This window comes from Leptonychotes weddellii, chromosome 1, assembly GCF_054177405.1.
Source record: "Leptonychotes weddellii isolate Sample4059 chromosome 1, ASM5417740v2, whole genome shotgun sequence".
In the NCBI taxonomy this organism is placed as follows: Eukaryota; Metazoa; Chordata; class Mammalia; order Carnivora; family Phocidae; genus Leptonychotes; species Leptonychotes weddellii.
Window position 1 is genome coordinate 45,859,755 of NC_138369.1, and position 26,775 is coordinate 45,886,529.

A 26,775-nucleotide genomic window follows, 5' to 3' on the forward strand; every position below is an offset into this window, starting at 1 on the left:
AAAACAAAACTCTTGCAACAAAAATAAATTCTTACTGATATAATCATTTTTAATGGAAGAAAATAAGGTGATCCAACACCATATTACCCTTTATATTGGCCTGTCACTTCTCTGAATTCTAGTCATTTATGTCATCTCTTCTAAGTTGAAAGCTCCTAAAGAAGCTGTATGCATGTTACTTTGCATTTTCCCCCACAGCCTTCGCATTAGTGCCTTGGCACATAGGTCCTAGTATGTCTGTCTTCCATGTATAAAATTATGAACTAGGGTATGAGTTAGATGTCACTCCACCAGGGCTGCAAAACTATTATCTTTTGGAGAGGAATGACAAAGAGCTCTGGTTATGGATTTCATTATAAGTCTTTTATAAACAAGAAACATTGAACTGTATTGCCCTTTCTAGTATAATTACTAGAAGCTCAGTTGAAGTCAAGTTTAACCGCATTTGCATATATTTTTAAAAAACAAGACCAGGGAGAACTGAAAGTAATAATTTCTAGTACTTCAGCAGGATCAGCTAAGAGCTCATCAATGGGCACCATTTTTTGTGCCATGAAAGAACTCTGGGCATTCCACCAGGGCACAGTAACTGATGGAAGGAAAGAAGGCATTCCATTTTTATAATGTGAACGTAGGAAGGAAATGTAACAATGGAGCCTATCCCTGACTGTTAATATTCGCCTTGAACCTACATAGATATGGCCTCATTTGATATGGTAAGTACAGTTGTGAGTGGTAGTTAAATGAGAAATTCAGTCTACTTAATCATGAATTAATCCATATTAATGGATTCCAAAATGAGAAAAGGCTGGATGGACATCTCTTACAGGCATTTTCTTTCACAAAACGTACTTAGTACCAAATAGCTTCAGTTATTCAAACAGACAGCTTCTTTCCAGATATATTTGGATCCAGCCACAGAAAATAGAGGTATGGCTAGAAATGCATCAACCTCTACATTCTTAACATTTCTTTTTTTTTTTTTTAAGATTTTATTTATTTGACAGAGAGAGACACAGCAGGAGAGGGAACACAAGCAGGGGGAGTGGGAGAGGGAGAAGCAGGCTCCCCGCTGAGCATGGAGCCCGATGCGGGGCTCGATTCCAGGACACTGAGATCATGACCTGAGCCGAAGGCAGACACTTAATGACTGAGCTACCCAGGCACCCCCATTCTTAACACTTCTCTTTCTTTTCACTGGCTCTTTATCCTTAGCTTAAAATTATATGCAAACCTCTCTCTGCTTTTTTTAAAAATCTAAATTCAATTAATTAACATATAGTATATTATTAGTTTCAGAGGTAGAGTTCATTGATTCATCAGTTGCCTATAACACGCAGTGCTCATTACATCACGTGCGCTCTTTAATGCTCATCACCCAATACCCCATTCCCCCACTCACCTCCCTCCAGCAACCCTCAGTTTGTTTCCTAGAATTAAGCATCTCTTATGGTTTGTCTCCCTCTCAATTTGTCTTATTTTATTTCTCCCTCCCTTCCCCTATGATCCTCTGTTTTGTTTTTTAAATTCTACATACGAGTGAAATCATATGGTATTTTTCTTTCTCTGATTAACTTATTTGGCTTAGCATAATACCCTCTAGTTCCATCCATGTCATTGCAATGGTAAGACTTCATTTTTTTGATGGCCGAGTAATATTCCATTGTGTGTGTGTGTGTGTGTGTGTGTGTGTGTGTGTGTGTGTACACCATCTTCTTTATCCATTCATCTGTTGATGGACATGTGTGCTCTTTCCATGGTTTGGCTATTGTGGATGTTGCTGCTATAAACATTGGGATGCATATGCCCCTTTAGATCACTATGTTTGTATCCTTTGGGTAAATACCTAGTAGTGCAATTTCTGGGTTGTAGGGTAGCTCTATTTTTAACTTTTTGAGGAACCTCCATACTGTTTTCCAGAGTGGCTGCACCAGCTTGCATTCCCACCAACAGTGTAAGAGGCTTCCCCTTTCTTTGCATCCTTGCCAACTTTATTGTTTCCTGACTTGTTAATTTTAGCCATTCTGACTGGTGTGAGGTGGTATCTTATTGTGGTTTTGATTTCTATTTCCCTGATGCCGAGTGATGTTGAGCAAACCTCTCTCTTCTTAAAAACAAAAATAAAACCCTACAACCCACCTTGTTTAAACTTAATGTCCCCTTTGTAAAAATCTACCCTCCTTATTTCACTGATAAATGTCTCTAAAGAGGCATATACATACATTATCTCTACTTTCTTGCCACAAATGGTAACCAGAAATGGCTAAGAGACTGGACTCAGAAGTAGATAAGAGCTGAGTTACCTTTGATCTGCCCTGTGCTGGTTGTATGACTCTGGTCAGGGCCTCTGTCTGTCTCAATTTATTCATCTATAATATGAGGATAATAATAATAATAATCATCCTGCCTTCCCTCAGAAGGCTGTGTTGAAGAATAAAGAACATGACATTTACAATGTTTGGCACATAGTAGGTGTTCAGTAAATGTTCCTGGCTGACACGGCTTCTGCCTTGATCTCACCAGTTACCACGCCTGCTTTAACTGACCTCTCTGTGCCATCTGAGAGCATTGTGTTCTTCTTCTGTTGAACTTCATTATATCAAGCTGTTCTCATTTTCCTTTCTTTTCTATTTCTTGGGCTGTTGCTTCTCAGATTCCACCTATCCCTTAAAATCTCATCTTCCGGGGCGCCTGGGTGGCTCAGTCGTTAAGCGTCTGCCTTCGGCTCAGGTCATGATCCCAGAGTCCTGGGATCGAGCCCCGCGTCGGGCTCCCTGCTCCGCGGGAAGCCTGCTTCTCCCTCTCCCACTCCCACTGCTTGTGTTCCCTCTCTCGCTGTGTCTCTCTCTGTCAAATAAATAAATAAAATCTTTAAAAAAAAAAATTAAAAAAAATAAATAAAATAAAACCTCATCTTCCCCAGAGATTTCTCCTCAGCCTCCGCACCTTCTTGTTCTCCCTGGCAATCTCATTCACATCAGTGGCTTCGGTTGCTAAGCGAAAAATGACAACTCCACATTATATTTCCATCCCAGACCCCTTTCCAAAGTTACAGGAGATCGCCAATCATCTCTGCACACCTTCATTTGGACATCCCTCACAAACACCTAAAACTCAACATGTCTCAAACTGAGCCCATCAATTGCTCAAGTCAGAAACCTGAGCATATGTGCTCACTTCGGCAGCACATATACCAGAAACCTGAGCATTAGCTTCGATTTAGGTTCTCTAGTGCAAATGGTTTTGTTTGTTTTTGTTTTTGTTTTTGTGTTTTTTAAAAGCCTTGGATCCTCCTAAGTATTTTTGTCTGGTCTAGGTTGTATTCATCCTTCAAGATTAAGCTCAGGTATTACATCTTTGGGAAGCCTTCCCATTAACCACCCTCCCTTCCCATTAACCACCTGCCCCTCCAACCTGAGTTAGATTTCTCTCCCTTTCCAGTACCCCATGGCACCATGGAACAACCATTTCATAGCACTTAATCACATTGGTATTCTAGCTTTGTTTTTTGTTTTGTTTTGTTTTGTTTTGTTTTTAACTTGTCTGCCTCTGTCTCTTCTACAGGACTGTGAACTTCTTAAAAGCAGGGTTTTTGCCCTTCAGCCTAACACAATGTGTGACGAAAAGGATGTGCTTAATAAGGATTGGAAAATCAACTCTATTAGCCCACTGTTGAGCTTGATCCCTTTGCTTTTGCAGGAGTACTACTGATCCTGGAATTCAGCAACGTGATAGGGAGAAGCTCAGTGACGTTACAATCTACAAAATAGTAAATCTGGTCCTAGATAAGTAAGAGTTAACTATACACTAGAGTTCAAGGGAGCCTTGCCAAGCCAATAAATTACTTGGTGTTTACTGAATACCAACTGTTTTCCCCACATACTGAATATGTTTACTATTTCCATGGCTCACATTTCTTACTAAGAGTAATGGAATTAAACTTTTATTTTTCCGTGAGAAGGAAGAGATTCTTTTGGTAAGATATCATCTTAAATGATGGCCCTTAAATACTTGAAAAGGCAATTCTTCCCTCTCTTTATTGGGACTTGTACTCTCTAATTCACATGATAAAGAACAACATTAAGAATCTGGCTTAGGGGCGCCTGGGTGGCTCAGTCGTTAAGCGTCTGCCTTCGGCCCAGGTCATGATCCCGGGGTCCTGGGATCGAGTCCCACAACAGGCTCCCTGCTCCGCAGGAAGCCTGCTTCTCCTTCTCCCACTCCCCCTGCTTGTATTCCCTCTCTTGCTGTGTCTCTCTGTCAAATAAATAAAATCTTTAAAAAAAAAAAAAAAGAATCTGGCTTAATATTTTGAGTTCTAACAAAATTTTTTAGTTGTGCACAGTCAGGGAAGGAGAGAAGGAACCAAGATTGGGAACCAGGATGAGAATTTGGCATTATTTGAAATCTTCCATTTTTTGTAAGAAAAAAAATGTTCATGAAGAATTTGAGTGGTTAAGAATAAAACTTAAAATATCACCTAGGATGCTTTTTTTTTTTTGGAGAGAGAGAAAGAAAGTGTGGGGAGGGGCAGAGGGAGAGAGAGAATCTCAAGTAGGCTCCACACCCAGCACAGAGCCTGATGCAGGGTTCAATCTCATGGACGCTGAGATCTTGACCTGAGCCAAAATCAAGAGTCAGATGCTTGACTGAGCCACCCAGGCGCCCCAAAATATCACCTAGGATTCTTCTTAAATCAAAGATTCATGCGTTCAACCATGTGGCTCTAATTAGTCTAGGAATCCTGGATTCCACCTTTCTAAGATTAGAAACAAACATATAAACAAAACCAAAAACAAAACACTAAATGTTTGATATGCAGCCAGGTTTGAGAACCACTGATTATTGATTTACATATGGAAACTCCTTTGAGTAATCCTGAAACTTAACAGTAAATGCTTCTTTTATAAACAAATAAACAAACAGAAAAAGTGGCCAAAAAAAAAAAAATCACTGATGAAAATTTGCAACTTAAAATACTACAAATACTTAGCACTAAAACGATTGTTAACTTGCCAGAATTCTGGGACTTCTCTTAGAAGTAGTCACTAATTATATCACATTTAAAAAACTTTTTTTTTTAACATATAATGTATTATTTGTTTCAGGGGTACAGGTCTGTGATTCAACAGTCCTACACAATTCACAGCGCTCACCATAGTACATACCCTCCCCAGTGTCCATCACCCATCCACCCCATCCCTCCCACCCCACCCCCTACTCCAACAACCCTCAGTTTGTTTCCTGAGATTGAGTCTCTTACGGTTTGTCTCCCTCTCCGGTTTCGTCTTGTTTCATTTTTCCCTCCCTTTCCCTATGATCCTCTGTCTTGTTTCTCAAATTCCTCATATCAGTGAGATCTATATCACATTTTTTACATCAGATAATTTCCCTTTTTTCTGTGAAGATGGAAATAAGGACCTACCAAATCTATGGCTATTAGCCAGTACCTAATTTTTAGGTATCATAAATAAACAAAATTGCACTTGATCCATTGATTCATTTCCAAATATTTGTTGAGTACCTACTACGCACCAGGCACATAAGCACTTTGTATGTAAGGTACCATGGTTTGGGGGCTCTTCCTGTTTGGAACAGAGTATTGTTTTCAATAGTAATTCAATAAATGTGCATTGACTCACTGATTAAATTTAGTGTCAAAAATATTATTATTTGAGTTCTTTTGAAATCTACAAGAATGCTGTCAGAAAAGTTGTTAAAACAGGTAAGTATCAGGAAATCCCCTTGGTAGTGGTGGTACTTTAGTGATATAAAATATAAAAACTATTGGAGGATCATAATGTAAAATTGAAAAATACACTGAATCTTTTTTAAACAAAAAATAAGCCAATCTAAAGGAACTGTATTACACCCATGCAAACTAGAAATGTGCTTTTTGAGATTAATCAGATAATTTTCAACCTAACTTGTGAAGAGAGGGCCAAAGGGTGTTCCATTCCTGAAAATAATCCATTATAGTAAATCCATTATAGTATTATAGTGAAATGAAGTGTTTGACTTTTAATCCAATATAGTAGACCAAGTACATCTATTTACCAACCTTCACCACCCTAAAAGCCCATTAAAATGATTAAGGCCACTGCTATTTCCCAAAGCACTTCTGTGTGGATTAGAAAAAGTCACTTGCCTTGGGGCTTGTGGGTGGCTCAGTCGGTTAAGCATCTGACTCCTGATTTTGGCTCAGGTCATGATCTCAGGGTCATGAGATTGAGCCTGGCATCAGGCTCCATGCTGGGCATGGGGCCTGCTTAAGATTCTCTCTCCCCATCTCCCATTGCCCCTTCCCCCCTGAAAAAGTCACCCCTTCTTTCAGGTAGAATGAGTGCACGGCTAGGATTTTAGACCCTTTTTGTCCCCTAGGCTGGGCTCTCTGGGCAGTTACAACAATCTGCTGCGGCCCAGGAGTAACAGAATGACATTATAAGGCAGGTGGGTGAAGAAGGGAAAAGTAAAAACACACTAGTTCTTATTCAGTAAAGGAGGATATAAATTTTTTTTTCTCAACATGTTTAAAATGGAGATATGATTCACCTATCATAGAATTCAGCCTTTTAAATGAACAATTCAGTGGATTTTAGTATATTTAATAAAGTCATGCAACCATCACCATTGTCTAATTCCAGAACATTTCATCACCCCAAAAACAACTATACCCATTAACAATTATTCTTTTTTTTATGTTCAGTTAGCCAACATATAGTACATCATTCATTTTTGATGTAGTGTCCAACGATTCATTAGTTGTGTATAACACCCAGTGCTTTATTTTCTCCTCTCCCATCTAATCTATTTTGTGTCCCTATGGATTTGCCTATTCTGAACATTCCATATAAATGGAATTATACAATATAAGGTCTTTTATGACTGACTTCTTTCACTCAGCATAATATTTTTGAGGCTCATATATTTCATAACATGCATCAGCACCTCATTCATTTGTACTGCTGAATAATATTCCACTGTATATATACATCACCTTCTGTTTACCCATTCATCAGTTGCTGGACGTTTGGATGGTTTCCACTTTTTTGGTTTCCTATGAGTAACACTATTATGAGCACTGTTAATGAGCATTCAAGTGGCTTGACTTTTTACAAAAAGCTTATATGACTTCTGTAATTTTTAAAGTAATTAGAAAGAAAAGGAAAAATATCATTTACATAAAAGTTCAAAGCTGTGATTTATTTTTCTTTTCGATTTTGTTTTTGTCTTTCAACTAGGATGTAAATATCTTTTCATTGTGTGGTCGGGTTGACTTTGTCCATATATTATGATTGTTATTGATCTTATGGTTTGTAAATATTTGTTTTATTTGTTTCATATGACATTGCATGCCTTAAGCATGTAATATGATATATTAAAAATATGTTTTTGAATGCCTGGAAATACTACAGGATTATACTGAATTACTGAAGTTTTACTGAAAGAATCAATGGATAGTTACAGGACATTTAAAACAGAAAAATACTTTGGGAAGGAAAAAATATCCATGTATCCATGTTATGGTGGTAGGAAGAGAGGCTGCAAAGACATTAATGGCAACAAAGTATCACTGTTCAGTAAAGCACACTGGTCCCCTTAACTCCCGCCCCCACCTCCTCCCAAGAGTGCACAAAGTTTCTAAACATATACAGTTGAACCTTGAACTGTACAGTTTTTTTAAATATAGTACAGTAACTGCAAATACATTTTCTCTTATGATTTTCTTAGTAACATTTTCTTTCTCTAGCTTATTTTATTGTAAGAATACACTACATAATACATATACCATACAAAATATGTGTTCATTGGCTATTGATGTGATTAGTAAGGCTTGGGGGAGTCACTGCTATAAGCAGATTTTCAACTGCATGGGAGACCCCAGCCCCCACATTGTTAAAAGGTCAACTGTACATGTAATTCATGACCAACCGACCAGATACTCAAACATTTAAATTGCAGTAGAAATGCAAAACAGAAGGAAAGGCTATCCTGAGCCAGACCGTCACCCCCAGGCAGGTGTCACTCCCAAATGTCATGTCCTAGATGTATGAAAAATGTTCCTTTAGGAGTCAGGTGCTTGAGAGATAGGCAATGTAGGTGCTGGAAAACCTCTTCTGTACAAGGGGAAAAGGGAAATTATATTACTGAAAGATCACAGTGGGAAGAGAATATCTAAAATAACTCTAATAGGAAGTTTATCTCTGGAGCTCCAGGGTCAGACTTCCCCATCAGTCCTCAGATTCTGCTCAAAACAGAAACTGTGTATCAATAGTAGCTGTTCGCAGTGTCAAAAGCAAAATTGCCACAAGGGTTCAAAAGTTCAAAACAAAATTATGTTCACAAAAACAGAAAAGCCAGTGGCTACCTAAGTAAGGCTAAAATGAGTAGCAGAGCCTGGGGATTTACATACTAATCAATTTTGTAGGACCTAATGATGAAAATACAACTTCTAAAGGTAATTGAGTCTATCACATTATTACTGTTACAGTAATAAAAACTTTTTGAGCCCCTACCACTTGTCATGTTAGGCATACTATGAGCTGGGGCTACAACAGTGAATAAAAAACCCCCTCCTTAAGGGATAAATGGGAAATCTCTGTATCTTACTCTTAATTTTGCTGTGAATCTCTAAAATAATAAAGTCTTACAAAAATCCCTGCCTTCGGGGTGCCTGGGTGGCTCAGTTGGTTGAGTGACTGCCCTCGGCTCAGGTCGTGATCCTGGAGTCCCGGGATCGAGTCCCGCATCGGGCTCCCTGCTCGGCAGGGAGTCTGCTTCTCCCTCTGACCCTCCTCCCTCTCATGCTCTCTGTCTCTCATTCTCTCTCTCTCAAATAAATAAGTAAAATCTTTAAAAAAAAAAAATCCCTGCCTTCATGGAGTTTACATTCTAGTGTGGGGAGACAAACAATAACCAAAAGTTTAAAAACAATTTCAGGTGGGACAAAGAAAAAGAAAACTGTTAAGAGAATAAAGAATAACAGTGATGGAAGACCTCTTGATGAGGTGACATTTGCATTATTTACGTAATTGTAGGCATGGGTTTGCAAGTTAAACAGCCAGCAATCAATCATTCAACAGACATAAATAGCCCACTTACTTGATTTCAGGCATTTAGTGCAGGAGGTCCTTGGCATTAAAAAAAAAAAATCAATAAACCATGCTTTCCGTGTCAAGGCACTTGCAACCCTAGTAGGAGAAGACAGACACTTCACCAACAACCTATACCAAAATACAACAGGTATTCGGAGCGCCTGGGTGGCTCAGTTGGTTAAGCAGCTGCCTTCGGCTCAGGTCATGATCCTGGAGTCCCGGGATTGAGTCCCGCATCGGGCTCCCTGCTCAGCGAGGAGCCTGCTTCTCCCTCTGACCCTCCCCCCTCTCATGTACTCTCTCTCATTCTCGCTCTCCCAAATAAATAAATAAATAAATCTTAAAAAAAAAAATACAACAGGTATTAGACTGATCTAGGTATATGCAGAGGAATAAGCAGAAACTTGAAGGAAGGGCGCCTGGGTGGCTCAGTTGGTTAAGCGACTGCCTTCGGCTCAGGTCATGATTCTGGAGTCCCTGGATCAAGTCCCGCATCGGGCTCCCTGCTCGGCAGGGAGTCTCCTTCTCCCTCTGACCCTCCCCCCTCTCATGTGCTTGCTCTCTCTCATTCTCTCTCTCAAATAAATAAAATAAAATCTTAAAAAAAAAAAAAAAAGAAACTTGAAGGAACACAATTATTCCCAGGGGGGTCTTCCAGAAGGGCAGATTAGGGTCTTGCTCTCCTTCCTAACCTTTAGCACACAATACTCATTTGTACAGTTCACATAAGGGGAAGAAGAATGTAGAAGAAGTGGGCTGTCAGTGGCTGAAAGTGACCCCCCTCCCCGCCCCTGGAACTCTATCAACCACGCAGTCCCCACCCGGCTACCCCAAAGCTTAGGGAACCAATATCTGCTGAAATCTGTTCTTGGCACAGGTACACAAGGGTTGTTTTGCTTTTGTTTTTGATTTTGTGTTGTTGTTGTCGTTGTTGTTGTTAGCAACTGAAACTACCATAACTGTCTTTCCCCAGTTATTTGCCCATTTCTCAGCCTGAACATATTTATGTCCTTGGGTCCTCTGGAAGGAACTCTGTAGCAGGCAGACAATGGTTCTCTCAGCAATAAACACATTTTACAATTTTCTGGTATTTCAGTAGAGAAATTTTCTGATAACCAAAAAGCTCCCAGAGTAAATCATTTGAACCAACTTTTATGTAGAAGGCTCAAAAACAACATTTTAAAACAGTTTGAAAGTTTCAGGATGAAAACGTGTTTGGGGGATTTGCTTCAGAATTATATTAGAAGAGAGGAAGATGAGTGAGGGCACAGAAGAAACAAGATTGACCATAAACTGACACCAGATTATGAGTACAAGGAGGTTCATTTCCTATTCTGTCCACTTCTGTATTATGTCTAATCTTTTCCATCATAACAAGCGTTTGCTTTTTAGTTTTATATGACAAAGCCTGGGACCTATAAAATCACACAGGTGTCCTGAGAAAACTATTCTCATACAGAAATCTGGAGTTCATAGTTATTTTTAAATCTATTCCTAATACTAGTGATTCTTTACATGCAAGAAAGAAAGAGAGCAGAGCGTCCATGTAGACTGATGACTAAATAAGATATATATAGGAAAAAATACTTCAAAAAGTATTTCCAAAAAATATTTTGAAAATACAATTTAGGGGCACCTGGGTGTCTCAGTCGGTTAAGCAGCTGCCTTCAGCTCAGGTCATGATTCCCCAGTCCTGGGATGGAGCCCTACATCGAGCTCCTTGCTCAACGGGGAGTGTGCTTCTCCCTCTCTCTCTGCCCCTCCCCCCACTTGTGCTCTTTCTCACTCTCTCTCCCTCTCACATAAATAGAGAGAGAGAGAGAGAGCGGGAGAGAGCATGAGCGGGAGAGAGCAGGAGCAGGGAGAAGAGGGAGAAGCAGGTTCCCTGCAAGCAGGGAACCTCACGCAGGGCTCAATCCCAGGATCCTGGGATCATGACCTGAGCTGAAGGCAGACGCTTAACCCACTGAGCCACCCAGGCGCCCCTAAATAAATAAAATCTTTTAAAAAAAAGAAAATACAATTTAGCATCCAAACTGTGCTTTACTATATTAATCAGTGACTATCAGAACATTCTCAGTGCTTTCACCCAGTTGATAAACAACACTTACCAAGTTCCTACAAGGAGCCTGACTTGGCATTTTTCTCAAGTCATCTCATTGGTGAGATTGTGGGAATATATTATATTTCCATTTTATAGACAAGGAAACAGCTTCAGAGAGAGCAAGTCTCCCGCCCAAGGTCACAATGAGCAGAGATAAAAGTCAGGGCTCTTTCTATTCTACTACTACTTACTTCATGCTCTTAAAAGGAAAAGATAATGGAAAATAGGACAACATTCCCATTCTGAAAACTCTGCCATTCCAGGGTGACCAGGAGTTCTCTTCTTCCTCACATCTACTCACTCTACTTCCTAACTCTTGATACTTAGAAGCCAATCTGATATGCAAAGTAGGTCAATTTTTAGGAAAAAAAGTAGAGAAAATTTGGCAAAGCAGGACAAAATGCTCTTTTTTTATTCCCCGAAAATCGAAGTATTTCTGAACCTCTAAGAGATGTTTTCAAACCATTAAAACTTTAAAATTTGAGTAGTCTAATTCAAAACTATTGAAATTACCAAATGGAATTTCCTTGGAATTAAATATCATCATTAAGTTCATAAGATGTTTACAAATTATAAAAAAGAAAAATAGGGAGTTATTTCATTCAATAGGAAAGAAAACAGTACTCTTGAAGAAATGGCTTTAAAATTATTTCTTTCGGGACCGACGTCTCTGGAACCCTCCAGACTACCTGCCCAGCTTTTAAACTGCCAAGGCTGGGGAAGGGACAATGCTGGTTTCATTGCCCATTAGAAACCCTTGATCTCTGGCATGAAGAGCTCATGGAAACAAGGTATCGGAACATTTAGGATGCCGATGTCGTCAGGAACCAGAAATTGGAAGCAGAGAAGAGGCAACTTAGCAAACATGAGCTCTGTCTTGCTGTCGGGGGGGTGACGCCGGTGGTGGGCGCCTGTGTGCGGGGCCGTTTGAGGGAAGCTGCGGCGGCGGACCTCGACCCGGCATGGAGGACATAAGGCAACGAGGCATCTTGGGGCCTAGCAGAACTGTGGATTGAAATAAACGGTAGTTCTAAAAGTGTCACCAAAAAAAAAAAAAAATTTCTTTCAATTATTCCAAATTATCTTTAAAAAAGCTCAAAGTGAGGGTACTAAAAAAAATGCTAATTTGGCTAATTTCAATCAACACACAGCTGCATTTATTGTAACCTAATTATTTGTTTATAATCAAGATTAATACTTGTATTAAAATGTTCCAGAAATTTTTTTTATTCATAAGCAACCACTCAGAAATAGAAAGCTGACTTATGTAGAGAGTTATAATGAAAGGATCAATCAATTGGAGGTCAGAAGAAATGGGATACAAGCCTGGCTGTGGTACTTAAGATCTTGTAACAAATGGGCAAGTCATTTAGTGAAGGGCAAGATAACAGGTGACAGAATAGGGAGAGGAAGAGAAAAGGACCTTAATCGAAGTCAAAGTAAAATTGGGAGGTTGTGGGTAAAATTTTATAAGAAGATCTAAAAATCATGTATGAGAACATAACAGAGTCATTCAAAAAGTGGCTGTATTTGTGGAAGTGTGTGTGTATGTGTGTGTGTGTAATCTGTCTGGCATGTTCAACTGGTTCTAATTTTTTAAATTTTAAATTAAGATCTTCTAAGTCTCCTGGGAACGTGTGGCGTTTAGATAGGACACTTGGTGTCTCAGATAAAGAGTTGTGATGCTACACAGCTGCCATGAAGAAGTGACTCAGTTGGATGATTGGAAACAGAGCACATTAATTTTCCTAAACCCAATCTCCAAAATAGTTAAATATCACTATTAATGTCAACACTCTGTTTTGCCAAACCCTTGAAAAATAAAAAAAAAAAAAAAGAAGTAACATAACAGTATTTAAAAATACCTGAGTTCTCAAAAAACAAACCAACCAACCAACCTGAGCTTCTCTCACTCAAGCTAGTTTTAATTGGAGGAAAATGCAAATCAATTAAGTTATGGTTCCCTCCCACTACTAGATTTGTACTTCCTTCCCAATATAATAAACATAGTATGCAATTATGAACCTGGGAACAAAGTTCCCCTAGTTGGAAGAAAAGCAAATATGTTTGCAAATCTTGAATGAGGTGAACAGCTGAGCACTAATTGCAAAAAAAGTAAGTGCCACAGGACCAAACATCAAGAGTTGGAAGGTGTCCTTGTGGTTGGGAAAAACTGAACCAAGGTACAATCTTGTATCTCTAGAAACTACAGTATGGATAGGACTGCGTATGCATGCTATTGCAGGGCGGAGACTATGTGCTATTTATCATTTTATCCCCAGCACTTAGCAGAGGGCCTGGCACAAAATAAGCACTCAATAAATGTTTGTGGAATGAAAGAATTCTGCAACTGTAAGCTTACACAGTGTTTTTCTAATTTTTGAAAATACAGCCAACAGTAATAAACACATTTTACACCAGTTCCTGGTACACACAAACACACATATACATAACATAAAAGTTATGAAGTAACATTTTTTTTAAATTTAGGAAGTACATTCTGATAGTTTCTGTTCTGTTCTGTTTTATTGGACTTTAAAAAATATCTTGGTTATAGCCCACTGAATTGATTTAATAATCCACCAGTGAATCAAGACCAGTAGTTTAAAAAACAGATTTATATTATTTCTATTTACATTCCTTAACTTCTTACATTTTTAGGCTTCACTAACTACAGATCACTTTCAAAAATCACAGATTTCTTTTTTTATTTAGAAGGATGTTTAGAAAGTATTCATATTCTAGTATTCAACTCTAAAATGTTGCACCAGTTCTGAGTTTACTGTGTTGGGATTCTCTTTGGTCAGTGTCCTTAATTATGCGAATTTCCCCAACCAAAAGCAGGTTTGCCTTACCTCACACCATACACAAAATTTAACTAATAATAACTCCGAGACCTAAACATAAGAGATAAAACTATCAACTCTTAGAAGAGAATTTAGGAGTAAATTTTTATGGCTCTGGATTAGGAATTGATGTGACACCAAAAGAAAAATAGGTAAATTGGATTTCATTAAAATTAAAAATTCTTCTGCTTTAAATGATGCCAAGAAGAAAGTAAAAAGAACTTACTGGATGGAAGGAAATATTTGTTAATTACATATCTGATAAAGAACTTGTATACAGAATATATAAACAGATCTTATAAATTAACAATAAAAATATAAATAACCCAATTTAAAGATGAACAAAGGATTTTAATAGACTTTTCTTCAAGGAGGATACACAAATAGCCAATAAGCACATGAAAAGATGCTTGTATGATGAGTCATTAGGGAAATACAAATCAAAACCACAATGAGGTACCACTTCACACACATCAGGTTGGCTAAAATAAAAAAGACAATAACAAGTGTTGACAAGAATGTGGAGAAATTGGAACCTCCATACATGGCTGACATGAATGTAGAATGGTGCAGCCACCTTGGAAAACAGGCTGGCAGTTCCTTAAAAAATTAAACATAGAGTCACCATTTGATCAAGCAATTCTGCTCCTAGATATGTACCCAAGAGGAAGAAAAACATGTCTACACAAAACCTTGATATGAATCTTCATAACAGCATTATTCCTAATAGTCAAAAAGTAGAAACAACCCAAATATTCATCAACAGTGGATGAGTAAATGAAATGTGATATATCCATACAATGGAATATTATTTGACCATAAAAAAGAAAGAAATATCGATATGATACCACATGGATGAGCCTCAAAACATTATGCTAAGTTCAAAGAAGCATGTCACAGAAGACTTTATTGTATTTCATTTATATGATATATCCAAAATAGGTTAATCTATGGAGACAGAACTGGATTAGTGGTTAGGTAGGGTTACAGGGAATGACTGCTAATGGGTAGGAGGTTTCTTTTGAAATGGTGATGGTGGTACAACTCTGTCAATAAACTGACAAATATTGAATCATACATTTGGAACTCTGGAATGATCAAGAAGAATGCATGCAGCACTTCTACGCCTGAGTGTAGAATGTTGAGCCCTGACAACCCAGCTTACCTAGACGACAGGCAAAGAAATGGGTGGTTTCCAATGGTCAACAAATGTTCTTTTCTCGAGTCCCTACAAAGCTGTAGCTCTTCTTGTTCTAGGAGACAAATAGAAGGACACGAATCTATTGACTTTAGCTCTGAACCTTTTCAGAAGTGATACTCATCCTCACAAAATTGTCCTTCAAAAATGAGAACCTTTTGCCCTAAAGGGAAAAGAACTAAGCGTCCCCAACTAGTTAAGATGTGAAAGGACTAGAGAGCATTCTGGACAAGCAATCGATAATTTTCTTGAAGTCAGGAACGTTATTTGTCTTTGCTTTCTCAAGGAGGACCAGGCCGAGAGCGGGATGCTCAGTAAATGCGATGGGAGGAAGGGAAAAAGGTACGGCCTCAAGTCCAGAAGACCAGAGGCTTTCTGACTGGGCATCTGTGAACCCCTCTGGACGAGTCGTCACGGAGAGGGCGGCAGGAAAAGCAGCGGCCCGCAGACTGCCCAGTACATTTACCAGGCAGCATGCCCCAAACTGCTTCTCCAACGTGAGAACTTGGGATTCCCACGCCCCGCGTCCCACCCCACCCCCACCCCATGAGTCCTGATCCCTCAGTGCAGGAAACACCGCTAAAGAATTCAAGAAATGCTGTTAGTGAGTTTAAGAAATGCTTTTAATGATTAAAACTAAAACTCTATCACCTTAAGGAACTAATGAGCACCTGTGTGAAGTACAAATGCAAAAGGAGGGGGGGCGCTGAAAGTGCGCAGCACCATTGGGCCCTCGGGTAAAAACCAGGTGATCCTAAATATGATTTAATTTCTTTTTAAAGAATGTCATTAAAAATAACAGCTTGGAAAAAGGAAATCTCGCAGGGCGAAGGGTGAGACACACTGGCGTGGAGACGGAAGGCGGGCTCCGGAAACCCGCACCGCGGACTGTTCCCAGACGTGACCGTGGGCATCTTTCTGAGCTCCGTCCGGGTGCCGGCTCTGTAAAATGGGACCATTTCTGGGCCGCCTCCCAGCGGTGGCTGGGAGGAACAAGCGAGGCCGGGCCGAGCGGGTGCGCCCCAAGGCAGCCCCAGAGGCCAGGGGCCCTACTGTGCGCCAGGCGGCGGGCGCCCCGCGCCGCGCGCTCCCCGCCCCCGCGCCGTGCCGCGCCCCCGCGCCGTGCCGCGCCGCCGCGCCCGCCCCCGGCCCGGCTCAGCCTCGGGCAGGCGGGGCCGACCGCACTCGGAGCCGTAGCCCGCGCCCGCGCCCGCGCCGCAGTCGCCGCCTGGGGCGCTCGGGTCGGCCGCCGGGACACCGGAGCCGGGCGCTGCCGCAGCCGCAGGTCAGTGTCGGGGTGCGGGCGGCGCTGGGGGCCTGGAGGGCGGGGAAGCGCCGAGGGGTCGGGGCCCGAGGAGGGCCGGGGCTGCGGCGTCGAGGTCGGAGGGGACGGGCACGGACAGGTCCGGGTGAGGGTCGCGGGCGTGCTGAGAAGTCCCGGTACAGAGCGAGCCAGCCGGGCCGCGGAGGGCAGGGGCTGCGCGCGAGACGCGCCACAGGGAGCGGCGGCCGCGCACCGGGAGGCGCCGGTCGTGCGTCCGGCGCTCCCGGGACAGGCCCCCTCGAGGGAGCGCCTGGGTCGGGGTCCGAGAGAACCGGGAACCTCCGAGTCCCCGGCGGAGGTGCGCAGGCGTCCGGGAGGCGCTCGAGGGGAACTTTGGGACCGAAACGCGGGCTCCGGTGCCTGTCCGTCCCGCCGCCGTAGAGTCTCCTTCTCGGTCTCCAGAGCTCTGGAGGCGGTCACTGGGGGTCGCGGTGACAGATAAGCGAGGGGCGCGTTCGAGGTCACCTAACCCCGGTGCCCTTGAGCGCTGAGCTGGCCGTGAGCCGAGTGAAGAGGCTGGGATGTGGGCCGGATTCCCTGGGGTTATAGGGGATGGAGAATGCGTGCGTCCCCCGCCCCACCCCCGTGTTTGGAAAGGTGGCATTACCGGGCTGGGGGTTCCTACACGTGCCGCGCCTCACTGCCCGCTCTGTGTCCTCTCGCTGAGGTAGGGAGAGGCAGGTAGCCTAAACACAAAGTCCTGGTCCCTCAGTGCAGGGGGTGGAAAGTGGGTGTGTGGTTGTGGTACTGTATGCCTTGGTATTTGGGGAGGAGCCTAAGGTAAGGAGGCAGAAACTGGGAGTAACCTATTCGCTGCTTTTATATAAGGTCAGTTGTTAGGTGAAGAAGGGGCCTTTACCTCTGCTGGTGTTCAGAAGGCTGCATTTCTAAATTCTACTTGTTAGCTTCCATTGATTAGGTGAGTCGCCTCACTCTGATTGCGTTTTGTTGAAATGTGTTGATGTGTCCAAAATTTGCGAGATGATGATGATGACAATTATATCGTTAGTATTTGGCTGTGCTCTTGTTTTACCCTAAGAATCGAATTCACTTGGGTCTAAGGATAGCTCACTATTTTCTTGGGAAAAATAGTGTCAGTTCTAGGAGAAATAAAATTAAAAAAAAAATTAGTGATCTGTCAGGAAGAAGCTAAAGTTTTTCTGTTTTTCCTTTTCAAGGTTGGGGGATGAAATGTAAAATTAAATTTGTTAAATTATCATCTGAAAACATAACCAGGCAAGATGCTGAACTGAGTTGTAGGAATCCTATTGCTGGAGAAGCTCCTTATTTTGAAGTACATTATTTTAATGTCAACTGTTTTTTATCATTCACGAAACAAATTGTAACCGGAGGTGTTGAGAGAACAGTGAAATAACTTACTCTTTAAAAGGACCCAGGCACATCTTCTTCCACAAATCTCAGGTGTTCTCTGGCAGTCTTCCGTCTATAGCTAAGGGATCAATCGCTGACTGAAAGCAGAACCAAAATGATGGCGTTAGATGATTTAGGAAACCCTTCTGGTATAGAGACTGACATAGACATTCCCTGGGGCTTCTCAAAGAAATACTTCACACTCCTATGAATGTTTTATGGAAGACACTTACACATGTTACCAGTTAGCGTTCTGAGGGATGTTTCGAGGGAAACTGTTCAAGTTTTAACATCATTTTTGTGTTGTCTGTTTTCAGTCAGATTCACAGATTGATTCTGTAGTTAATACGGTGCCATAGTATTCTTTAATATACAAAATTTAAAACTAATGTCGTGTTAGCCAAAAAATGAAGTTTGTTACAAAACCATCTATTTTTGCCTTACTGGGTACTTCACATAATTTTTTCCCTTTATTTAAATTATATGATATGTGATACTTCACTTGCTGATAATTATATCTTAAAACATCTTAGAATCAACTAGTGACCATCTCAATCTTTTATAATTCACTGGGAGGGGAAAAAAGTGGTTATTTCATTTTTAAATAATAATTCTTTTTCATATTGAAAAGTTTGTTTCTAGTCTTTACAAAAACTACTATAACAGCATGGCATTGATGAAATATGAAGATTTGAAGGATTCTGGGCTAAGATTTTGGGGCATTGTTTTTTCACTCTTTTAGATTTAAAAGAATATAATTTTTAAAAAGTAAAACTCAAATGTCCACCAGCATCATATTCTCTATTACACTTAAAATACTTTGAAAATATTTTTTGTGATTGGTTATTTTTAATAATTAAATACAGTTTTCTTTAAAGGGACAAATTTCCTTAATGTTCATTTCTTTGTATATTTCAAAATTATGTTTAAACAATATGTCATAATTTTTTTTAAAAACACTATTAATTTCAAAATCCCTATGACATTTAAAATTTATACAGGAGACAAAGTCTGACTTTAGGAGTATGGATTAGAAATGCATTACTGATCACGGCTAATTGCTTTTAGCAAGTTGTAGGACTATAAACAAACACTTATATTCTCTCTTCTGTAATTCTCTGAAAATAAGATGTTTGCCACTAATCTTAACTCTGAAGATAATTATGCGTGTGAAAGCTTTGTGGCAGTCGCTGCTGTGAAAACATACACCAGTATTAGTACATCTCATTTAGTTTTCAGATTGTGAAATGGTCGTTAATAACAGGAGACTTTCATGAAGCACGGGAAAAGTGTTGAAATAATACTTTACAAATGTTTCATAAATCCTGGCCCATACTTTTACTTCTTTCATAGGATGTATGTATGTATCTATCTGCTAATGGGTAACACAGAAAATGTCATCCTTCTAATTTGTGGGTGTCCTGCTGAATTCATTTTCACTTGAACTTGGGAATATATGTCCTAAGGTGTAGCAAACCGTACTGGAAGAAGTTTTTGGTCTCGTTGGTTTCCACCAAATAAATACCAGTTGTAGGAGGATTTTTTAAAAATCACTAATCAAGAAAACTTGATTTAAATCACCAGTCTATAAATGTAAACATATGCTCCCCACCTAAAAAATAAACTGAATTTCTAAGTTGCTTTTCTTATTTTTCCTAGCAGACCCCAACGTTAGGGTAGTTGAGGCCTAAAAGCAATAAAAAAGGCAGCGGTTTAAAGTGCTTATGAAGGTTCTTTGAAACTGATATAATTTGACTCCACCACAGTACAGTAAGATCTGTGAATAACCCATCTTGCAAGCATAGACAGCCCCCACATATCATACTTCAGTTAGTTTCATAACATTCTAGACAAAAATTTTAAATTGAAGATTATTTGAAATCTTCCTGGAGTTTCTTATTTACTATTTGTATTTTATCAAAATACAGAGGTAGATTTTGAGAAATTCTATGGTGTATGTTTTAGAGCTTATTTAATAAAAATGTCATGTTTTAATTTCTATTTACCTAAAATACGTTGGTTATTAGAAGGAAATTGATTCAAATACAATAGACCATATTTTGGAGATAGCTTTTGTAGATGTTAAGGCAAAAACTGTCACCAATAATAGTATATACTTATATTATTTGTTTTTTTTTAAAGTTTATATATTAAGAAATATTTTTCTTCAACAACCAATACATATCAACATTTTAATACTGAATATTTAATTCGGAATATGAATGTTTACATTTCTCACAGTTTCAGTTATTACAATGGGGCAAATCCCTTGTGCTTTCTCCCATCCCATTGCTAAGCAGGCCCGACCCTGCTTAGCTTCCAAGATCAGAGGAGCTCCCACGCAGTTAGGGTGGTAATGGACCACTTATCCTTTCTGTCCATTTCCTCATCTGTGAAATGGGAAAAGTATTGCAATTATTGTTCTGTGCTTTTTTTTTTTTTTTGGTATGATTTTAAGACTTTATCAGCAGACCTGTGTATCTTAAATGATATGACCTTGCCCTGAATTTAACTGAGCAGATATTTTAAAGAGAGCCTTCGTGGTTATTCATGTCACAGCTAGCTCTTCCACAAAGGCTGATGGATACAAATTTTGAGATCATTGTTAAGAATGAACTGAAGAGGGGTGCCGGGATGGTTCAGTCCGTTGAGCATCTGACTCTTGATCTCAGCTCAGGTCTTTATTTTAGGATTTTGAGTTCAAGCCCTCTGTTGGGCTCCACACTGGGCGTGGAGCATGCTTAAAAAACAACAAAACACAACAACAAAGAATGAACTAAAGATAATGCTTGCTGGGTGGTGATCAATTTATAAAATGTTTCTGGAAATATTTCATCAATATTCAATTTAAAATTGTATTTCTGATAAAAAATCAGACTTTTTTTTTCTTTTGTTTTACTGTTATTATCTTTGTGAGTCCTATGTAGACACAATGTGGATCCTTTTGTGTCAATATCGCATGTCTAATGTGGTCTAGGTGTAGATTGTGCTTTTATTTGATAAAGTTCTATTCTTTACGTATTTTTATGGCGCACCCTCTGAGTGCTTAATGTAAGTTACCCAGGAGCAGGTTTGTTTTATAATGAGGCCTGTGAGCCTTCAGATCAAAAGACAGTTCAGTATCTCAGACTAAAAGACTAAACAGTGACTTGTACTTGTTGTAAAAATTGGGTCTTTTCCTAACAAGCTATAACCAAAAATAGGCTTTTAGAGGCTTAAAAGTGAGGATGCTTCCTAATAGCCCACCAATTTACTAGTAGGGAGTAATTGGACAAGCATGTAATTAATCATGCATCATCCAAATAATACATTTTAAATTCTACTTATGAATGATTAAATAATGCATTTTATTGTGAAGTGTCTCCTCTGCAAGAAAGTAAGGGACATGGTTCCAGGTCTGAACCCCATTCTGTTTCTGGAATATGGAGCTACAGAACCCATGTAGGGACATAACTAAAGGGGTGAGGAGACCGAGGGCAAAGAAGGGTTTAGGCCAGTGCCTATAGGTGAGTGTTCCCTTTTCCTGTGGCTTCCCCTTTGGGGTGGGGAGCAGGGAGCAATATTAGCATCTGCTCTCTTCATAGTAGCTTGGGCTTTCTCAGAGTCATTGCTGTACCTTGAGCTATTCCAGTGACCAGGCCGTTCTCAACTTGAAAATCTTTTTTGCGACAGGGTGTAGTGAGTCTCCTTTCCCTACTGTGATTTCTCAGATATGAAGGAAAGAAATGAAGTCATCAGTTCATGCAACAAGAATCAATTAAAATTGAGACTTAAAACCTTACAGTCAGGTTTAAACTAGATCCTATAAGGTTTAGTTCAGTTTGATTTAGTGTCTGTTTAGGAAACATTTTTATTTCACTTCTTATCTTTTAGAAAATAAATTCATTGCTAGTTTAACTGATTCACTGTTTAAAAAAAAAACACTTTAATTTGTAGACTCATCTAGGAGAGTTAACAATGTGGATAAGACTTACTGAGACAAATTTTCTGACCTTCTGGAAAGAGTTCATATTAGCATAAACCTGGGGTGTGAATTCCTTCACAGTTTACCACAGATAAGGAGAAGGGAGATATGAGGGACGTAGAAAAATAGGGAAATACCCTGAGTAGGAGTGTAAGAGATCTGTGTATGGTCAACTCCCACAATCAGCAGATTGCAGTTACCGTGCATAGACCTCAAATATAAGGTTGGTTTCTAAGAATTTACCCTGTTCCCCAGTGACATCATAGAATTTTAAAATAGTTTTAAATTCTAAAGTTACCACCTAGCACTGTTATTCTCTCTGGCTCTAGAAGTTTCCTCAGGAGAGAATCTGGGAAAGTGAATGGAAAAAGGATATTCTTACCTTCTATGTTTAAGGAATAAATTTTCCTTTATAGGGAAGGCAGTGGGGAAACATACCTGTCAGACTGCCTGAGTACAATAATGAAGTGCTGGAAAGAACCCCTTAACTTTGACCTCACCCCACTGGCTGTCATTCCACCTCTAAAACTATATTTTTCATTTGAAAGTTTGAAGTCCACTTTGAAAATGTCAATACTCCTATCAGAGTTAGTTCTTTAAATCACTGTCAGCAAAAATTTGAGAAGTTAGTCCTAGTTTCCTTGCTACCTGAAAACAAGGCCTTTGGGGAATAGACAACACATGTGGGAATTTAAAAAGAGGTGATAGGGAGAAGGAAAAATAAAATTAAAGTGATTCGTATTCCAGTTTCCCTGTAAACCAGCCTCTATGAAACCAAATAGGAAAATAACCATTGGAAATAGCAGTGATAGGAAAGGATATATTCTCCCATGCATGCCTTTATTTTTCGCTTAAAGATCAATACAAGTCTTCCTTGAACCATTTTTGTCCCTCAAAGAAAACAAGTTGTTATTCCCCAACATCAACTTTCCTAGGAAATGTTATCAAAATTAAGGTTATGAGTTAGTAGTTGGCAATCAGATATCTAAATATTACTTCTCATTATGTCTTTTTATTTTCTCTGTGATGCTAGACAAGTGATCTAGTGTCTCCATGAGTTAGTTCTTCCAGACTTTTAAAGTAGCTTTCTAATAGATTGAAATGAGGGGGACCTTTCAATCACATCAGAAAAACATATACTGAAGTATAAATAATACTTAATACTTTCGCAGATTGACAGATCATAAAACTTAACACATGCTTTATTTTTTCTTTTATTTTTTGCTTAAAAATAGTTATGGCAAGTCAACACATCTCTGTTAGAAGTAGAAGCTTAGTAGCTATGTCAAAAGCAAGTTCATTAATTCTTTGAATCAGCTGATAGGTGGTGTTTATTTAACACTTAGGTTTGAGCCACCCTCATGCCTATGACTGAGCACATTGCTTACTTGTCCTTCACTTTTTCCACAATGTTGCGGAAGTCAGAATCTAAAGCAAAGAATCTCAAAGTCCTACCTTACTAAAAACATTGTTCTTTTCTGTCAGTTGATGATTACCGGTATAAACAAATTTTTGATTGCATGTGGAAAAGTGCATAAATTTTTTTCTCTTGTTTTATGTAGTAGATAGAGTTTATGAAAGAGAACAAACATATGAATGATGTATATATAAATGAAGAAGATACTTTAACAAATTATTTGCATATGTCAAAATCCAGAAGAGTGAAGAAAATACCCAGGCATTTGCCAATGTAGGATTACTACATGTTTTCCTAAAATATTTGGAACTAATTAGAAACATCCTGGCTTTATTTAAAGACAATATAATATATTTTTAAACTTTCTTTTTAACGAGGTCCAAATTCGTTGTTTAGGACTAGAGCAGTACAGTGTCTACAAAAATATAGATTATTAGTTTCTTGAAGCAGGTACTAATTGGGTTTTTTTTTATCTTCCTATCTCTAGCATCTAGCACAGTATTTAGTATGCACTCAATAAATGTTTTAAAAAGGATGAAGAAATCAGGGGTGCCTGGGTGGCTCAGTCAGTTGAGCGTCTGCCTTCAGCTCGAGTCATGATCCCAGGGTCCTCGGATGGAGTTCCGCATCAGGCTTCCTGCTCCATGGGGAGCCTGCTTCTCCCTCTGCCTCTGCCTCTCTCTCTGTCTCTCATGAATAAATAAATAAAATCTTTAAAAAAAAAAAAAAAGAGGGGCGCCTGGGTGGCTCAGTTGGTTAAGCGACTGCCTTCGGCTCAGGTCATGATCCTGGAGTCCCTGGATCGAGTCCCGCATCGGGCTCCCTGCTCGGCAGGGAGCCTGCTTCTCCCTCTGACCCTCCCCCCTCTCATGTGCTCTCTCTCTCTCTCATTCTGTCTGTCTCAAATAAATAAATAAAATCTTTAAAAAAAAAAAAAAGAATGAAGAAATCATCTAAGGCGATGGTTCTCAAGTGTGTGGTCCTTGGACCAGCAGCATCAGCATTATCTGGGAACTTGGTAGAAATGCAAATTCTCAGGCCACACCCAGACCTACTGAGTCAGAAGATGTGTTTTAACAGGCTCCCCAGGGGATTCTGATGGATACTGTTTTGGAACGCATTGTTCCTGCATCCCATGTGATGGCCTGGACCCACTGATCAGTGCACTTAGTTTGGATTATTTTTAGTAGGCCTTACCCTTGCCTATAGTTAAGTTCTTTGCTATATTCTCCCCATTGATAGACTCTCTTGGGATCATCCTGTAAAATTAACCCCTGCATCCTTGAATATTTGTCCTGGATCCCTTATTACTATACTATTTTAAGTTATATGTATCTATTTTTTGTTATGTATAATGTTATTTTATGTCTCTCTCAGTAACAAATTTATTAACAAAGGAGGTAGAGGGGTGCCTGGGTGACTCAGTTGTTAAGTTGGCAACTTAAAGAAGTTCAGTGTTGTCAGTAAGCTTGTGTCAAGAGAAGCTAGCCAGCTCATTTTGTAGTCTGAGCATCACTGGTTCTCCTGAGTCTCCCAAGTTCAAAGACTACAACCTCGGGCCTGGATTTTATAAGATCACTGAGGATGATTCATCCCCAGAGGATCCACATTAAACAGACTTACAAGATACGGGTGTAAGCCTCAATTCCAGTTTAGTAATAGTAGAAAATGTACCCTTCCTAGTGATTGTTGGTGATAGTTGTTTTTTTTTTTTTAATTCTAAAACTCTTTGGTTCTGGAATTGAAGAAACTTGTAGTCTTATATATTTCTGATGTCACTGTGATTGAGTTCAAGGTGCTTAGAAAGTAATTGGGCAGTATATCACACACTGGGATGCTATACCCCTACTTCTGGAACATTTCCCAAAGACATAGAGGATATAGGGAAAGCAGTATACCCAAAGACTTTCATAAAAGCAATGTTATAGGAACCAATATTTGGAAGTAATTTAAATATTCAATAGCAAGAGAACAGTTAAGTAAATTATGGTATAATCACCAAGTGGAATGTCATACAATCATTAGTGACGATTTAGAAATGGTAATAAATCTGAAAAATATTAACTAAAAGAAGTAGCATAAAAATGTATGTGCACTATTGATTGCAACCTTACATAAATATATGTATATGAAGAAGTCTGGAAGGAAAGGAATATATAAAACTCATGATAGTTATATTAGTGAGGTTATGGAGGGCTTTTTAAAAACTTTTATATCTTTCTCTCTTTTCCAAAGTTCAGCCAGTAATATAAAATTATTTCTGTAACTAAAAGCATATGTTTAAAGCTTTTCTGTTTTTTAGTATGTCTATAACTCTGATTAGTAAAAATCAAGGCAAAGAGTCAATTAAACATTGAGAATCCTCTACCTATTTAATTCCTTGAAAGCCATTGACAATAATGTTAAGGCACCACATGAATTCTTTTTGGTTATACCCAATTTTATTTCATACTTAATTTTATTTCACATATTGGACTTCTCTGTACTCTTTGCTTGACTAGCCTCTATTTGGGAGGAGAAAAATATCCCATCTCTGTTACAGTCTCTTAATTTTCTCAGCCATACATCGGATTTGATTTTGTTTATTTCTTTGGACCTACGTTCCCTATTTGATCTTTAGCGTACACTGACAAACAGAACTTTTAAAAAATAGTTTCTGGGGCTATTTTGCTTTAAAGCCACCCTTTAAAAAATTTTTTTATAAAAAATATGTCTATTATGGTTTTTTGTAAAAATAAATGATCCCATGATAGGATAGTTATTAATAGCAAGGGAATTGAGGTTTCCAAAAATCTAGTCAGACTTCTGAGTGAATGCTGTAAAAGGCATATTTTTAATATATAACATATATTTAATATAATATATAAATATACATACACAGAGCAATACATATTTATATACACATATGTGCACACCATGCACACACACAGAGCAATAGCCTTTGAATTAATTAATTTTTCCTTTTTTCTTTTGCATTGTTCTAGAAATCCCAAAGGGAAAATTAAGTGGTTTTACCTTTGACCCAGATTACAGGTTACATTTTTCTTGTCACTTTCTTTGGAACTTATTTTGAGAAGTTTATGTCAGCTTGATGTCTTTAGAATAACCATTATCTGAATGAAAACAAAGTTGTAAAAGCTTTTAGAAGTACGGAGTATTTCTCTCTTCTTTCTGCCTCCCCCACTTCTGATGATTTACTCCTTAATACAGCCCAAGGCAGACCTCAGCCAACAAGATTCAGTTTATAGCCTTAGAATTTGTGAGTAACACAGACTTCATGTGATGATACCTCCAAGGACAAATTGAGAAGAAGCTCCTTTTTAATGAAGATTTATTTATTCAACAAATATCTGTTGAGCTCCTCATTTGTGCCAAGACTATTTTAGAGAAGAAGGATAAAGCAATGAACAGACAAATTCCATCTCTCCTGGAGTTTACAATTATTGTTAACTAGAT

At 39.1% G+C, this 26,775-nt stretch overlaps 1 protein-coding gene and 1 long non-coding RNA gene across 9 annotated transcripts in view; one reads left to right on the plus strand and one right to left on the minus strand.

Annotated features, from left to right (window-relative positions):
• The window catches only part of LOC115941194 (uncharacterized), a 38,461-nt gene extending 20,334 nt beyond the window's left edge, over positions 1-18,127 (minus strand). For 2 of the 3 annotated variants that reach the window (XR_014145958.1, XR_014145956.1), the window contains exons 1-2: positions 17,175-17,288; positions 15,211-15,298 (exon numbers count right to left, since the gene is read on the minus strand). This is a non-coding gene — a long non-coding RNA (uncharacterized LOC115941194). Of the gene's footprint in view, positions 1-15,210; positions 15,299-17,174; positions 17,289-17,426 lie in introns of those variants that run through there. The other variant, XR_014145959.1, reaches the window with a different exon arrangement.
• Positions 16,406-26,775, plus strand: part of PPARG (peroxisome proliferator activated receptor gamma) — a 123,305-nt gene continuing 112,935 nt past the window's right edge. For 3 of the 6 annotated variants that reach the window (XM_081822548.1, XM_081822542.1, XM_081822536.1), the window contains exon 1: positions 17,291-17,486. The gene's annotated coding sequence lies outside the window, so the exon portion shown is untranslated. Of the gene's footprint in view, positions 16,529-17,025; positions 17,235-17,290; positions 17,487-26,775 lie in introns of those variants that run through there. The other 3 variants (XM_081822568.1, XM_081822553.1, XM_081822559.1) reach the window with 2 other exon arrangements.